Source organism: Nuphar pumila, chromosome 8, assembly GCF_984573655.1.
Source record: "Nuphar pumila chromosome 8, dmNupPumi1.hap1.1, whole genome shotgun sequence".
NCBI lineage: Eukaryota > Viridiplantae > Streptophyta > Magnoliopsida > Nymphaeales > Nymphaeaceae > Nuphar > Nuphar pumila.
The window spans coordinates 110,293,636-110,310,047 of NC_143256.1; positions in this window are offsets into that span (position 1 = coordinate 110,293,636).

Genomic DNA, 16,412 nt, shown 5'->3' on the forward strand with positions numbered 1-16,412 from the left:
ATACCTACTGTCATTGTGCCAGTAGCGTAAAACTCTGAGGCTCGGACCCCTGCCCAGGATAGCTGATTCAGCTTATTTTTAAATATTTTAAAAACAATGTAGTTTTTTTAATATTTTTGTAACACTCATCATTTGCCGGTTAAAAGTTGTCTGATTGGGTTCCAAATTGGCCAACTCCCTGAATAATTTTGAAAATAGAATTAGGGTTGTCAACAATCCTGACAACATTGCATCGAGGGATATTATTAATAAGGGGGGCTTACTATCCCGGACTGAGTCTGTGGGTTTGCGAAAAATTCTATACTCGTGACACTTATTGTAAGGCCCACAATATTTCTGAGATAATGCGAAATATGATGTGTTTCAGTAGAAGAAATTTCTTGTATGATTACAAGGACTTTTATTTATATATATATATATATATATATATATATATATATATATATATATATATATATATATATATATATATATATATATCGATGAGCGAGGTCCGAAATCGCGTAAGTAAGATGTACGAAGAGACATGAGTATAATTTATGATGAATTAATTTTCAAGAATTCTAAATTAAATTCATAATATATATTAATCCCCGAATTTGGGGCCCAAATGAGGGAAAAACCTTGTCATTTCATGTGAATTACCAAAAAACGTATATCGATAGAATACGAGTCATAATGAGAGCAATTTTCACAAGAGGTGAACATTTAAAAAGGTGCTTTGAGAAGTTAAGTGTAATTGGAAATTTAAATAAGAATATGTCTTAAAATTTGGTTGAAATCAAGTACGTAAATAGAATTTTAATTATCGTTCATTATCTAGGTTTGGCCATAGGTCCGACCAAGGAGTTGACCCAAGCCTTTGGTCGACCACTTTTAGTGGAGTTGAACGGTCCTAGCCACGAAGACCAGCTGGTCAAATTGACCAGCTGGGGCGGTGGAAAAATCGTAAGAGGTAGAGCATGATCCAAAAGGGAGGGCCACGATTGGCCCTACCCATATGCGTGACCTCATGATGATGCATGGGCACCATTATGAGGGTGGGACGCCCCTCCAAAGCATTTGCATGGGGTTGTGTCCCATGGAATTTTCGAAAATCCCTAACCCATATTTCAAAGAGAGAGCAATTATGAATGAGGAAGGATGAGCCTCATTGGGTGCATGGGGCGGCAGTCGCATGGCACCCTTGTAATATTTTTGAAACTTTTTGAATCATAGAGAATGAATGGTGGAGTTGAGCGGCTATGGGGGGGGGTGAATCACCCCAGCCCTCCATCTTCTCCAAACCCTTCCCAACCGTCCATCACACTTACCTTCATATTTAACCCACCAAAAAAGAGAGAGAAGCCCAAAAGGGCGATTTTTTTTCTCTCTCATTCTCTCCTTCTCCACCCAAACCGTGTGGGTGCTTGGGAGTGTAGCACCCCCCCACCCCCTCTTTCGTGGAGATCCAAAGTGTTCTCCTCCATTCGGGAAATAAAGGTGAAGATATCAACCTCATATTTGCATTTTTCTTTCGTGGAGGTTGGCTTATGATGTGAACATGAACCCAAGAGTGCCGGATGCATCCAAGGCATGCACGACTCTTGGGGGATTAGAATGCATGGAAGTGTGTTTCTTTTTGTTCTTTATGAATATTTCTTCTTTAGCTTTGTTTCTTTGTATGTTTCATTTTTGTATCATGTTAGTTTTTACATAAAAAAAAAAGAGTATTGTTCCCTCCCATGCGTTTTTTTTTTTCATGTTTTCAGTTTGGTTCTAGCCCTTGCATGCGTGGGCTGAATCTTTCCTTTCCTTTTTTTTGTGTTTCTTTTAGAGTGTGCATGTCGGTGGCTGGGGCTTCTCTTGAACCCCCTCTTGGTAGCTGCAATGTGGGGCTGGGTTCGGTTGTAGCCTAGTCCAACCGTAGCTTCTCCCTTAGCCACTTATTTTTCTCACTGCATCACAAAGTTTCTGCATTTTTTTTGCCGTATTTTCTGTAGTTGTGGGGTTTGGTTGGTCTGTATCCTACTGAAACAGACCTAACCAGGTGTACCCTAGTTCGAGCCGGGCTCGGCCAGGTGCACCCAGTCACCTTGGACCGTCCTCTTGGCTCGCGGCAGGCCACCGGGTACCGGAGGCACCCGGGCGACCCTGCCGCCCTGAGTGTTTGGTTCAGGCCTTTGTCCCACGACAGAGCCTGGTCTGAACCTAGGGGTTTAGACCAGGGCCATACCTTGCCCGTGGTCTGGTCCAGAGGACCAGACCCGAGGCTCATTTCCCTTTGTATTTTGCATTGGCGCAATAGTAGCCACCGGGTGCTAGTCGCACCCGAGTAGCATGTGGGCCTGGGTTCCTTGCCGCGGGCCTACTGCTACTTGGTAGCCCCCGGTTTGAACCTTTGGGTTCAGACTAGGGGTGGTTTTAGTCTGAGGTCTGGTCCAGAGGATCAGACCCCACGTTTTCCCATTGGCCCTTGTTAGGGTGCGACCATAGGTGCCGGGTTCTAGTGCAGTTGGGTGGCCATATTGGGCCCTTTGCTTAGCTCCCTGAACCGGACTGCACCATGAGTGCAACACCTGGTTTGAACCCGTAGGTTCAGACCAGGGTCTGGTTAGCCCAGGATCATCTGGTCTGGTAGGCTAGACCCAGTGACCACGATTTTGATAGAATGACTGGACTCGGTTCAGTCCGGTGCATTCTCAGCAACCTGTCCCCTTGGCAGCCGCTTGGTCTGAGCCACTATGGTTCAGATCCGAGACCTGGGAATGCCCCCTGGACCTGATTTTGGTATGGTCTAGATTAGGGTGGGCTCCTCTAGCTGTTCAGTCACCTGGCACGTGTATCCTTTTTTATTGCCGCAAGCTATATATATATATATATATATATATATATATATATATATATATATATATATATATATATATATATATTATGGATAATAAGAGTATTTCAGAAAGAGTTTGGATATTTCGTATTTTGGCGGTGGTTGATGCATTCTGTATACAATGTCCATTAGCCCTTAGTTTGGACACTTGGCACATACTGTGCATTGTCCAGACTCATGGCCTCACGGGTCACAACCAGTGTTTTGAGACTTGTCGCCACTTTGTACCCCATGCTTGACACCTGCGGGTAGCCGAATGGGTGGTGGACCCAGAGCAAACCCCGTGGCTCTCCGCTGCTCCATCTCGGTGTAAACACCCCAAATTTTTCAAAAAAATCCAAAAATTCCCTTTTTGTACCTAACTCACATCTTCTGAATAATCGAGTCAACTTTTGATAAAAAATCCATTCATTTCTCAGATTCACTGAAATCCAGATTCAATTTCTATTTCTGACCCAATTTCTGATCCAAATCGGATATCCGGATCTAATTCTGATCCTGGATCTCTTATTGTTAAAAAAAAAAATCAATTCTTTGAATTTTATCAGGTGTTTTATCTGGATCCAATCTCAATTTGAGATCCAAAAATCCATATTTTCTCAAAATCTTGGATCCAAATCCATTTTGGGGGTCATTTTCTGAAATAAATCATGTATTTTATAAAAAAGCCCTATTTCAGAAAAACACACAATTTCAAAATGAATATTTTATAAAAATCCTTTTAAAACCTCGTCTGGATCCCATCTTTTAAAAATCCTCAGAATTTTCCTCGTATTTTAGGATTTTTTTTCTCAAAAATATAAAAGACTTCAAAAAATTATTAGTTTAAACCTTTTCTTGAAAAGCCTTGTAAATGAAAATTTTCTTTTTGAAATTCTTGAAACTTAAAGAACCCCCTTTTTGAAAAACCTTTTTCTGAAACCATCTTTTCAAAAATTCCTAAAAAACAAAGGACCTCTCTCAAAATTTTCTAATGGCTTTCCATTATAAAGGAAAGTCCCAGGGGTCCTTCCTCCTGACCGCTTCTTCACCTCACCACGTCCTTCTTCTTCCTGGCTGCTTTCTCTCTTTTGATGGAATTAGGGTAAAACTATAGCAATACAAAAGAAAGATCGCTTTTCACCACCTCACCTTCCTTCTTCTTCCCGATCACTTTTCACCCTTGCACCTTCCTTCCTCTTTCACGATCCGTTTTCACCATCGCATTGCTTCCCTCTTCTCTGATCTGCGATTCACCCCTCCATGTGCTCCCTTTTCTTCTCCATCTTCTTCTCATCCCCCCTTGATCGATTGAAGGAGCCCCTAACCCCAGCGATGGTAGTCGAAGTTACAGGAAGTTGACTACAGGATCACCACGGTTGCAGGGGGGTATCAGAAGATCAATTGCATTCTTCTACAACCGGATCTTCCATCGATTCATGTAAGACAGATTCGAGATAATTTCAAGAAAATTTCACAAGATCCTGGGGTTAGATGTTGTTTTGGCGTTGCTCTTGATTGTCATTTTGTTCTGGAGATAATGTTGAATCAATAATGCTTCTCCTTTGAAGGAGGTAAAAGTTAGCAATTCTTTGCAAAGTCTGATTTTGCTGGTAAAGCATTCTGGAATTAATGGAGAAGTACCATATTCTTGCTTTTGAACAAAGACAATCAGAATAATCTGCTGGAGATAACTTTAGAATTTGGATGCGATGATATCATCATGATCCTTTATTGGATTAATTCTAGAGGCCATCAAAATGTTGTCAGGTATTTTCTCATTTGGTAATTCTTTTAAGTTACATTACCACTTTATTATACTGCTCACTGCTATGGTTTTATTTTGTGCATTAACCAGTGGTGGTCATGATAAATATTTGTTAAAATCACTTGTGCATCTTATGTCTTGCACATCCGTAACATTTATCAACACACACAACCACCACTTCATCTTCCTTTGTCAAGCATACACCCATTGTGCACCTAATACTCACAACATCACAATCATTCTTCACTCCCTAGCTAGCCATCTCACCATCCTGCTGTTACAGAGTCATTTGCAGCAACCTGTGCATGCCTTGTCCCTCCATAGCAACACAAATATCTTTCTCAACGCATACTCCCTGTGTGCTACAAATAGCTTTGCACTTTTCACCATAGTTACTTCCAGCATATCATCCCATTCACAGGTGCACAACAACATCATTTACCCAACTCCACCTCCCATCCATTGCACTGCTACAGAGCAACACTCCACCTTGCTGCAAATTAATCACCTGTACACAGTCCTTCCTCCATTTCTCATTCATTGCAAATACACATTCACCCTATTATCCCACCAGCACACACACACACACACACACATCTCATTCACTTGCTGCTGTCACCAGTTGCAATAGTACCTCCACAACACCATTAAAAACCACCCTTGCTGTCAGCCCCTCCCCAATACTTACACACTCTTCACAGCGTAACTAATATCTTCACCTGTTGTCATTCACAGCATCATATCCCACGCATTTTCCCTGCATCTCCTAATGTATATCTTCAGCAAATTCTCTGTTTTCCTTTACTTGCATATCCAAGCATCTTCTGTATAACATACATGTACATTTCAGTTGTTGCATAAAATCATCGATTTTAAGCACTTGCATTTCATTGTTATGTTTTAATTTCTCGTATATATTTGCTTTTGATTAGTTTATACTTGAGTAAATGATGATTTAGTTCAATAACAATTACATAAGTGTTATGTTTTACTAAATATTTTCATTTCACCGTCTATTTCCTTGTTAGTTTGGATCGTTAAAGTTAACATATACATTTTCTCATCCAATGTGATATATTAAGTTTCCATCTAGCATCAAGTAGATATATGAGTATTTCATCACCTCGCATCTCAAATACAATGTGATGTTTCCTTTCCACATGTAACTTTTACCTTGTATTAATTTGAAATTTTGCAGGAATTAGGTAGAAAATGTTACTTTCCTTCTTAGTTTAGAAATTTTAGTAATTTCAATTTAATTCAAATTGTAATATCTAGATGATAATGAGAATTGTATATTTCTAGCTTAGATTAGAATGTATGAGCATGTAGATAACATAAAATTACTTGCTTCATCTTATTTTCTCCTTTATTTCTCCTAATCTACCCTGGTGAAACACAAATGACACGTGCACCATTCTAATGAGAGGTAATTAATCCTAAGCAAATGACTCACATTGATGGCCATAGTCAAAATGTGGACAAATGCTTAGGATTTTTATCTTTTATGGAATAACATTGGATCCACACTGGATCTCTTTTAAAAAATCATCATATTTTTCTAAATATTTTCTTCCTTTATCAGAGTTTAACTTGAAATTAACTCAAAATATATATCAATGGCCACAGTCAGGATATATTGAGAGTCGATTTCATTTTAAACTCTATAAAGGCACCAAAATGTGTTTTATTTTTCACCTGAATTTAAATATAGATTATTATATAATATATTTTATGACCATAGTCAAGAACGTATTATATCTTCAATCTTATTTTAATTCACTTAAAGAATAAAATATGCTTTTCAATATCCAATTTTCAAAATTCTTTTAATTTATTCATCATTTAGGATAGAATTACATCATTTTTCAAAGTATTTCAAGTTTTTCTTCAAAATCCAAGTGATTTTGGGATGATTCTTCAAATATCTTCTTCAATTCTCAAATCAATCTTCAATTCTTATTTATAAATTCAAATTTATCTTTCTATTCTCAATTCTAACTCATTTCAAAATTCAAACTTCAATTTCAAAGTCCAATTTGACTTTGAAATTTCGAATTTACTATATTCAAAATTCAATTTCCAATTCAAATCCAATTTCAAAGTTCAATTTAACTTTGAAAATTCAAATTCATTTCCATATTCAGGCTTCGATTTTAAATTCAATTCAATATCCCAGATCGTATTTCAAAGTTCAATTTAAACTTTGGAATTTCCAGATTCATCTTTTGATTTCAAATTTCAAGTTTAAAATCAAGTTTATTCTTTATTTTTCAAAATCTCCAAAGTTTTATCTAAAGATTGAGTCTTGATTCTCAATTTAATTCATTTATCCAAAATCAAGGTTTTGAGATTGATTCTGAATCTCAAAGTTTGATTTTCCCTAAATTTAAGCCCACTTTCAAATTCAATTTGGATTTGCAAAATCCATATTCATCTTCAAAGTCCCATTTGGATTTTCGAAATCCAATTCCATCTTGGACTCTAGATTTAGAACCCAATTCCACCTTGGATTCAGATTTTCAAAACCAATTCCATCTTGGATTCCAGATTTCGGATCTAATTCCATATCAGATTCCAGATTTTAAAACCCAATTCCATCTTGGATTCCAGATTTCAAAATCCAATTACATCTAGGATTCCAGATTTTAAATCCAATTCCATCTTGGATTCAGATTTTCAAATCCAATCCCATTTTCCAATTTGATTTTCAATTCCAAACTCTGATTATTCCAAGACTTAGGACTTCAAAGTCTCTTCTTCTAGATCCATTTTTCAAGTTCTAAGTTAGATTCAAAATCTAACTTTTTCAAACCAATTTAAACCCTTTGAATCATTTTCTTCACAACATTCTCAAATTTATTTCAAAATCATTTGGAAAAACTCAAAATTTCTGAATTATTCTTCTCAAAAGCACACATATCTGCATTTGCATTACACAAGCATGATTCTTTGTGCATTTTAGACTTAGAATAAATTCTTAGACATTATTTAGGCAAAGAAAAAAGCATAAGTTTGATCCTTGGTTCAATTACCCCTGGTAAAGGTGTCAGGAACGATCGAACCTCGTACCGACGAGCGAATCTTGTCTCTCTATTTTCTTATAAATTTTCAAAAATAGAGGTGAGTAATTTCAAAATATTTTCAAAATTAAGGTCAAGTGAGACCTTTGCAAAAGAGTTCCTCTCTCTTTCTTTCCTTTTCTCTTTTCTCTTCTTTTCTATCTTTTATTCCCCTTCAAAAAAGGGAAATAGAGGCTAGAAAGGAAAAAGAGAAGGAAAAGAGGAAACAAAGAGGAAAATTTTTGCAATGATCACACTTGGCAGTATTAGTGTAAATTGTTGGGTGAGCAGTACGCTGCCCACACGTATATAGAATCTTTCTTCGTCTTAGGTTTTCGACAGTTTCATCAGAAAACTATCGTTTTGGCATCGTTGGTTTTCTCAAGCGCGGCGATCCACTGTGGAAAGGCCAATATAATTTTCATAAGTATGGGATTAGTTAAATTTCAATCTCAACATGTGAGTGCATCAAAATCACAGATCTTTCTTATGAAAATGGTCCTGTTAAGCAAAATTTGTCAATGTATGACATTTGAAGATCATTCGCTTGGAAAATTGTAATTTGGTTCACACTCAAGTATGCGATACTTGTCATAACTGGATGTTCATGTAATCCTGTTTATGTTCTGCTATTAGATTTGCACATCTATTAAGAATGTGAATTGGTACACTTACTCGCACATTGTCACTTGTTGAAATGTGTTTTTCATAATTATGCATACGTATCTTGCCTCTGTATCATTACTTGTCTGAATGACTTGAGAAAGTGTGGCATTTAGTTTTGCTCAAGCACATATCCCATCTTGACACATGTACTATTTAGTACATACCCCGAGAGGTACACTTTGGTCTCGTGCTTGAGGCATAGATGAGTGCACGAAGTGCACAATGCACATGTGATATAAAGAAAGACAAAAACTCGAACACCATAGGGTATGAGCAATACACATGTTGTGATTTTTTTTGACTCAGTTGGAGTCTTTGAGCGATGGCCTCTTATTTGTGAGTGAACTCACATATGTTTATACCCTAGAAATGAAAAAGATAAAATGGTGTTATGATTGCCTTCACAGGCGATGTGCTCTTTGTTGGCCGTGTGAGGCTGAGCATGTGAATGGGCAGGCTAAGTCCTCGTTTGTGTACCCTGCGGGAACCACGAGGCATAAACACCTCGAAAGGAGGTATGTTGTCAAACTGAGCCTAAGAAAGATAAACCGCCGCGCTCCATTCACAAAACGGTTCACCTTAGAGAGGGTGGATGGTAAAGCCCTGAGTGACTAGTCGCTAGTACGACACATGTTTTTATAGGAGCTGAAGCATCCTTTGACCTCCAGTCACTCAGAGTTAGGGACGTCGAGGTGATCTTTTAAGGTACCTCACTACTGCAGTAGTATGGATTGCAATCCTTTGCCCATGTGTGGTTTTCTCTTAGTTGCGGCTGCCCGCATGAGGTTGACTCGGCCTGTAGCATCCCCGGTTATCACACTCAATTTTAAATAACTGACTCTGGGTGCATGTCTCACAGAATGTGAGGTTCCTTCGTGTACTCAAAGGAGTAATCAGAAGAACATAAATACTAACCCATCACAACTAACTTACTTTGGTAGTTTCCTTTACTTGCTACTTTGTTAACGTTCTCGTACTGCTTTACTTGTTGCTACTTATTTCCTTGTGCTGTTACTACTGTTTGTTGCACTTGTTACTTCCTTATTACTTAGACTTATAGCACGTGCACTTACCTGACACATGCACATATATCTGATGCTTCACATGTTCCCATGCTACACGCTTTTTCCTTAAAGAATGAATATATGATGTTGTTGATTCTTCACCACCTCGCAAGAGTACTGATTCTATTTTATGGAGATACATGTGATGAATAGGTACAACTGTGATGTGACGACGCACAATCTAGAGGCTTGGGGACCCACACTTAACTGCAAATTCTGGCACTTTTTTTTGGGGTTTTGGCGTTGAGAGGATTTTTCCCTCTTGTTTGAGAGACTATGAGGATAGTTATATATTGTTCCATTTTGTAAAATTGGAACACTTAAGTTTTGTACGTTTTAGACTTTTTGATATGTATGTATCACTTGCTGTGACCCGCTCAGACTTGCAGCCTTTTTACCTTTTCTTTTGGTCTTTTCGCTATTTGACATAAAATCATCTTTCAAAAAAAAATTCTCAAAAAAAATCAAGGGAATTTTCCAAGGTCGGGGTTTGGGGCACCACAGAGATTGGTATCAGAGCAGTATTAAGTATGGTCCAAGACTTTAGCGTGCATCTTCCGTCGCACTGTAAGTATGTTTAAATTTAAATTTATGCTATTTAAATGATCTTTACTTCTTAATTAAAACGGTATGCTTAATTGGATATGTATGGGTTTGATGTCGACAAACCCAAGTTACGAGAAGATTCTTGAAGCTCTTCAAAACTTGGTTTGAGGTGAAGAATCCTTGGGCCGAGTTGTTCAACACCTTGCTCGAGGTGTTCACATGATGGCTAATCAGGCACCTTCGTGTGCCAGGTGTCTTATGGATAACGCGGGACAGATCTATCCCCATGAGTTGTGTGATTGCCCATATTATGGTCTTAGAGGGCATATCGAGGCAGAATGCTAGACGAAGCTTTGCGATGAACTCTGAAAGAGTAATGTGAGTGATATTGAAGATATGTCATCGGTCACTGGACCAGAAGTGGTAGAAGTGGATAGCCAGAAAGGAGATAGGCAAGGTTCGCCAAACTCTCCTCAATATTCACAAGAATCCTACCCATATGTTGTTTCCTCAGAGTTTATGTCAGATCTTTCTATTCCTCCAGTGCCAATGGAAGTTTAAGAGATATCTGATACACCCATGAGTACTCCAGATTCTCCTCCTTGTGTCAGACCACGACGTTATAAAAGTTGGAAGGATTATCGAGACCTTTACACCAATAGGCGGTGATAATGATGTTTTGTTGTTTTGGTGGAAACACTGAGTCAATGTTCCATTTTTGGATTTGCTTATGTGATTGGATGTGATTTGTAACCCTGTCTTTGACGAAGGATATTTTTGGCATGTAATGCATGAAAACATTTGCTTAGGAAATGAAAACTTGCTTTTGAGAAGTTGTCTTGTTGCTTATACGATGTTTGCTTGTTTAAGATGGCGTGGCGTGCTCATTGTGATGATATGTTAGAGTTGCTCAACAACCTCACGGAGGTCATTGGTCGGCAAGCGGAAACCATGCGAAACATGGGTGATCATATTCAGCAGACTGCCCAAGGACAAGAAACACCTGTTCAAGCTCCTGTTATAGTTGTCTCCTATAAACAGTTCATGAGTATGAACCCTCCATCTTTTGATGGAAGATTGACTCCAGAGGTGACAAAAGACTGGATACGAGAGATTGAGCGAATCTTTCGTGTACTATAAGTGAACGATGACCAAAAAGTTGATTTCGAGACGTACTGTCTTTGAAAAGATGTAGAGAGGTGGTGGGCTACCACCTAAGAGATCAAGTTCAAGAACCATCCTGTTACATGGGAACAGTTTGTAGGGACCTTTTTCGCAGCATATTTCCTAACACATGAGAAGAGCAAGAAAATGCAAGAGTTCCTTGATCTACAACAAGGAAACTCTACTTTGGTGGAGTACATTACCCGTTTTCGCAGTCTCGAGCGATATTGTCCTAACTTATATGCCACAGAGAAGGACCGAACATTGAAGTTCACTCGAGGATTGAAGCTCATTCTTCGCACGAAGGTATACACTCATGCTCCGATGATAGTGGATGAGGCATTAGAGACAACTTCACTTTTGGAACAAGATTGGTCAGAGTCTCAGAGGGCGTAATCTTACCGAGGTCAGCAGCAACAAGGCCAAAAGAGTTAGCCTAAAAAGAGACAATTCCAGAAGAATTCGGGTGGAAGGAAGTTCCATCCATCGACGAAGAAGAACCAATTCTACAACAACAACCAACAACAACAACACTAGTATCGACGACCCCAACACCAACAACAGCATCAGCATCCTCAGCAGCAACAAAGACAGATTGCAGCAGCACCGGGATGTCCAAAGTGCCATGTCGATCATCCGGGTCGACCATGTCATCGTGACACCAGAGGATGTCTCTATTGTGGCAAGATGGACCATTACATAAAGGACTACCAGAAGAAGCAGTTGGATGATCTAAAAAGAACTGCTCTAGGAACATCACATCCAATGCACCAGAGACAACCTCAATAGCAACATCAGCCGCAACAGTCGCATCAGCCGAGGCAGAGTAACCAGAAGATGATTGCAGGATGAGCTTACGCAGCAAGAGTTGAACAAGTGATCAAGGGAGAATTGGTCCAAGGTACTATTCAAGTTGTTGGTCATGCAACTTTTACGTTATTTGATTATGGCGCTTTCCATTATTTCATATCTGTCAGATTTGCTAGGACTTTGCCTTTGATCGTAGAATTTTTGAATTACCCATTAGAATTTTGCACTTCGATTGGTGATAAGTCGTTATGTAATTCATATATTTTGAGTATCGAGGTGTTAGTGGCAGAGCAAAATTTGCCAGTTGACGTAATCCTGCTAGACATGACTGAGTTCGACGTCATTCTAGGCGTGGATTGGTTGTTTGAGTATCATGCTCAAGTTCTCTGTAGAGAAGGCAAGGTAGTCCTATTTTAGCCTAATCATCCTATTTTGGAAATCAAGCTTTCTCGATCGTGGCAAGATAGCCGTTCGATTTTTTCTTTCAAAGCCCAGAAGTATTTGCAGAATGGGGGTACTGCGTTTCTGGTCAGTATCACCTCAGTTGAGCTTGAGTTAGTTCTGATCGAGGACTTGGATGTAGTTTGAAAGTTTCCTAATGTGTTTTCAGAGGAACTGCCTGGATTGCCCCCAAAACGCGAGATTGAGTTTTGCATCGAGTTGTTGCCTGAAACTATCCCTATTTCCAAGGCATCATACCATGTGGCTCCAGCAGAACTCGAAGAACTAAAGTGTCAGTTGGAAGAACTTTTGGAGCAAGGTTTTATCCGACCTAGTGCATCTTCCTGGGGTGCACCAGTGTTGTTTGTGAAGAAGAAAGATGGATCTTTGACGTTGTGCATTGACTACAGGATGCTCAACCAAGCGACGATTAAGAATAAATACCCGTTACCAAGGATCGAAGACCTTTTTTGATCAATTATAGAGAGCGAGGATTTTCTCGAAGATAGACCTCAGATCAGGTTATCATCAGCTTTGTATTAGAGAGGAAGATATTGCGAAGACAGTTTTTTGAATGAGATATGGTTTGTACGAGTTCGTGGTGATGCCTTTCGGCCTCACAAATGCACCAGTTGCATTCATGGATTTGATGAATCAAAATTTTCATCCTTTCGTGGATACTTTTGTGATTGTGTTTATTGATGACATCTTAATCTACTCAGAGAACCCTAAGCAACATCAAGAACATTTGCGTATCATTCTGAAAATACTTCGTGATCACATATTGTTTGTCAAGTTCTCCAAGTGCGAGTTTTGGCTTAAGCAAGTTATGTTTCTGGGTCATGTGATATCCAAGGATAGAGTGTCAGTTGATCCAGCGAAGGTTGAAGCAGTGTTAGGCTGGAAGCAGCCTCAAAATGTTTCAGAGATTCGTAGTTTTCTCAAGTTAGCAGGATACTACCCGCGATTTATCCAAGACTTTTCAAGAATTGCGCTATCGTTAAAGAAGCTTTTACGTAAAGGCATTAAGTTCGAGTGGAATGATGATTGTGACGAGAGTTTTCAGATCTTAAAGTCCAAGGTAACTACCTCACCGGTGTTAGTGTTACCTCTGGGTAGATATGGTTTTGTGGTGTACACAGATGCCTCTGGAACATGTTTGAGTTGTGTGCTAATGCAGCACGACAGGGTGATAGCTTATGCTTCAAGGCAGTTGAAGATTCATGAGAGGAATTACCTGACTCGTGACCTGAAATTAGCATCAGTGGTGTTTGCCTTGAAATCTTGGTGACACTATTTGTATGAGGAATCATTCGAGGTCTTTTCAGACTACAAGAGTCTCAAGTATTTGTTATCTCAAAAGGAGTTAAACATGAGACAATGACGATGGCTCAAGTTCATCAAGGATTATGACTTCACGTTGTCTTACCACCCTGGTAAGGTGAATGTTGTGGTAGATGCGCTTAGTCATAAATCGAGCAGTGTTCTGACTAGTCTCGTGTGGAGCCAGAAGCTGATTGAAGATTTCGTGGCTTGGAAGCCTTTTCGATTGGAAGCGAATCGATCAGATTGTCTGGTCTGACCATTCGATCAAAGTTTTTTCCTAGAATTGTTGAGGCTCAGAAGCTTGATGCCCAGTATGGTAAGCTTCTAGCCCTAACAGATCAGGAAGATACATTCTTTAGTGCGACAGATGATGGTAGCATTCGTATGAAAGACTGACTTTGGGTTCCAAAAAACCCTAAGCTAAAGAAGAAGATTCTCGATGAAGCTCATATGTCCAGGTATACAATTCATCTTGGCGGGACAAAGATGTTCAAGGAGTTATAACAGAAATATTGGTGGAATGCTATGAAGCGTGAAGTAGAAGTGCACGTGTCGAGGTGCTTGACTTGTCAGCAAATCAAGATTGAGCACCAGCGTCCTGATGGTTCCATGCAGAGGATTGAGATTCCTTAGTGAAAATGAGAAGATGTTACTATGGACTTCATGGTAGGTTTACCGCGAACCAGACATAAGCACAATGCGATTTGGGTAGTGGTGGACAGACTCACCAAGTCTGCTTATTTCTTACCTATCAGAATCAGTCAGTCTCTTGAAAGCTTAGTCGATTTGTATGTCAAAGAGATTGTGCAATTGCATGGTGTACCAATGTCGATTATTTTCGATCGTGATCCCAGGTTCACATCGCGACTATGGGGTCAATTGCAGTCTGCTTTGGGTACGAGATTGAAGTTCAGTACAACTTTTCACCCTCAGACTGATGGTCAATCAGAAAGGATGATTCAAACATTAGAGGATATGTTGCGAGCTTGTATGCCCAACTGGAAGGGCGAATGGGATTCACACCTATGTTTGGTCGAATTTGCATATAATAACAGTTATCATGCCAGTATCGGAATGACTCCGTACGAAACGTTGTACGGAAGACCTTGCCGATCACCGTCGTATTGGAACAATATCAGTGATAGATCCAGAGAATTGCCGTTTGTTCTTCAGCACTACACTCAGCAAGTGAAGAAGATTCGAGAGCGTTTGAAAGCAACGCAAGATAGGCAGAAGAGCTATGCCGATAAGAGACGACGAGAGCTATCGTTCGAAGTTGGTGACATGGTCTTTGTGAGAGTCTCACCGACCAAAAGCGTGTTCTGTTTCGGTAAGAAGGGAAAGTTGACTCCCAGATATGTTGGACCGTTTGAGATTTTGGAAAGAGTTGGCAAAGTGGCATATCAGGTTGAGCTACCACAGCAGTATGCCTATATTCATAATATTTTCCATGTGTCGATGCTAAGGAAATACATTTCTGACCCATCACACATAATTCGTTATGAAGACGTGGAAGTTCAGAAAGATCTAACGATGGCAGAGCGACCTATTGAGATCGTTGATCGACGAGATCAAGTGTTGCGTATGAAGACTGTACCGTTAGTTAAAGTACGCTGGCAACACCATGGTATTGAAGAGTGCACATGAAAACCAGAAGTGAGCATGAGAGAGAAATACCCTGATCTTTTTGTAGCCTAATGTTGGTGATTTCGTGGACAAAATCCTTTTAAGGAGGGAAGGATGTAAGGCCCACAATATTTCTGAGATAATGCGAAATATGATGTGTTTCAGTAGATAAAATTTCTTATATGATTACGAGGTCTTTTCATAATATATATATATATATATATATATCAATGAGCGAGGTCCGAAATCGCGTAAGTAAGATGTACGAAGAGACATGAGTACAATTTATGATGAATTAATTTCCAAGAATCCTAAATTAAATTCATAATATATATAATTAGTTAATCCCCGAATTTGGGGCCCAAACGAGGAAAAAACCTTATTATTTTATGTGAATTACATGAAAATGTATATTGATAGAATATGAGTCATAATGAGAGCAATTTTTGCTAGAGATGAAAATTTAAAAATGTTCTTTGAGAATTTAAGTGTAATTGAAAATTTAAAGAAGAATATGTCTTAAAATTTGGTTAAAATCAAGTACATAAATAGAATTTTAATTATCGTTCATTATCTAGGTTTGACCGTAGGTCTGAGCAAGGGGTTGACCCAAGTCTTTGGTCGACCACTTTTAGTGGAGTTGGACGGTCCTAGCCACGAAGACCAGCTGAGGCGGTGGCAAATTCGTAAGAGGTGGAGCATGATTCAAAAGGGAGGGTCACGATTGGCCCTACCCATATGCGTGACCTCATGATGATGCATGGGGCATTATTATGAGGGTGGGGCACCCCTCCAAAGCATTTGCATGGGGCTATGCCCCATGAGATTTTCAAAAATCCTTAACCCATATTCTAAAGAGAGAGCAATTATGAATGAGGAAGGATGAGCCTCATTGGGTGCATGGAGCGGCAGCCCCATGGCACCCTTGTAATATTTTTGAAACTTTTTGAATCATAGGGAATGAATGGTGGAGTTGAGCGGCTATAGGGGGGGGGAATCACCCCAACCCTCTATCTTCTCCAAACCCTTCCCAACCATCCATCACACTTACCTCCATATTTAACACACTGAAAAAGAGAGAGAACCCCAAAAGA